Below are 2,288 nucleotides of genomic sequence, written 5' to 3' on the forward strand. Positions count from 1 at the left end.
TTTGTATCAACTCTGTCCACACTGCATGACACACACACACACACACACACACACACACACACAGAGAGCTGTCTGAGAGCTGATATGGAAAGTGTGTGAGATTAAAGTGAAGCTATTTCCACAGAGTTAGAGACTGCGTCTGTAATAGCTACTGTATTGTACCAGTGTCCTGTGGAAAGCTCGCAGCCTCTCCGCCTGTGTTCTCTCTGAACTCTGTGATTCAGTTCAGGCGTCTGGCTTTTTCCTCCATCTGTAGCATTAACACAGGCCCAGAGAGGCTGTGCTCATCGGCCACTGCGCGCCGCCGCTCCCTTTGAGATGCAGATCTGCGCTAATTAATTCTCATGTTTGAGAGAATTAAACACTATTCTGGAGAAAAGAGTGCGCTGCTGGGAGCCGCTTTAATATGTCGCCTAGATAAAAGGACCAGTGTATTTCTTTGTGACGGACATACATTTATTCACATTTCCCCAGCCAATTTCATTTCAATGTAAAATGAGAAGCCGAGGTTAGGGAGCGCAGAGGAGAGTTGGCTAATAGAAAACAATGGCCGCTGTTGGATTCTCTAGAGGCCATTCTGCCGCTGTCAGCGCTCTCTCTGCCGCCACACAATGCTCAGAGACAAAGAGAGGGAGCAGCGGGGCCAAGTGGCTCCTCTAAAACACACAGAAGCTTATTAACCCCAACATGCACACACACATACTCACACACGCACACACACAGAGCACAGCGGCGGCGGGCTGCAGAGCGATACCAGGCAGGAATATATTGAGGTTGTAATGGTGTTATTAAAGCAACACGCTCGGGCTGAATGGAGAGAAAATCCTATTAAAATAATTATAGAGGATATCAGTGTGTGTGTGTGTGTGTGTGTGTGTGTGTGTGTCCTTGGCTTACTAATGTGTAGTAATTGACTCTGCTAATAGTGATTGCCAGCTAATTTTATTGCTGCTTTCGGGCGGCCTCTGGCTTAATTAGAATGTATTGCTGCGACTGGAGCTCTTTAGAAATAATTATCCCTACATGTGATTATGCAGTTACATCGTTGCAAAATAATAGTCCAACTGAGCACGTCAAAAACCTTTCTTTTTAGTCCATAAATGTGTTATTATTTCATCCCTGTTCATGGTCTTTAAGATCAACTATATTAAAGCTTAACATATCCTCTCTGAATACATAATAAAACTAGTACTACTAATAATAATAATAATAATACTTTTTTTAAGTGCTTCTCAAATCAGAAATAAAAGACAAATCAAAGAAGATTCAAGCTCAAGAATAAATTCATAAATGCTAAACATGTTACAGAACTAAAAGATGAGAAATGTGACCGGTGATTTGTTCCGTTACATGTGAGTAGTTACTCCCCAACATTGTGACTAACAGTTCTTTCATTCCTTTATGGTTTGGGTCTTGATTTATTACAATAAGACAATAATAAAAACATAGAATATCACTTTGCTCATCCTTCGACATTTGATTGGACAGACTGCAGAAGGAAGTCATCGCTCAGAAGAGTGTGATGACTTCCTTTTTTACGTTTGATGCATAGAGGAAGTGTGGAATATTTCCATATCACGCTGCAAAATGTTTTGCAGTTTGATGTTCTGTAAATTGTCCCAGTGAGCCGTGTGACAAGGTGACAGCATGCTCTCTCGCAGGAGCCTGAGACCGAAGCAGCTTAATGGAATTCAGCCATCATTGATTTCATTGTTTCCACCTGTGTGATAAAGAACAGGTGTTATTTAGGGGAGACACAAAATAACCGAAAAACTCTAGAAGACTACACACAAGACAAGACATTTCATTCGGTTCTAAAGGGCCTCCGTTATATTCACTTGAGGACAGCAATGGAATCGACTGTTGACTGAATCAGTTGGTAAATCACTGAAATGAGGCAGACGAAGCAGCGTAAGGGCCTCTGTCACAGTTCACAACATGCTATAGCAGCAAAAGCACAGGAATGATAAGTTCCTTTAAAGGGGACACATCTGGAAAATTTGACTTGTTCAGGGCTTGTGCACATTTAGGTATCTGCAGAGCCTGTTAGCAACAACTGCCTCATGTCCACAAAATATGGAGAATCATCAGGAGTCGTCGTGTCAGCGTCCACCTAATCCGTAGCAACGATGAGGGGATTGCTCCGGTCCGATGCCCGTTACCTTCCTCTTTCTTTGTGGTAGCGTTCTAAACTCCAGTGGATTCATGAGGACTGTGGTTACCTGCTCCTCAGATCTCTGCGGGGTAAATCCAGACAGCTCGCTGGACTATCTGTCGTGGAGGAAGGT

The sequence above is a fragment of the Etheostoma cragini genome, chromosome 10, assembly GCF_013103735.1.
Source record: "Etheostoma cragini isolate CJK2018 chromosome 10, CSU_Ecrag_1.0, whole genome shotgun sequence".
Lineage (NCBI taxonomy): Eukaryota > Metazoa > Chordata > Actinopteri > Perciformes > Percidae > Etheostoma > Etheostoma cragini.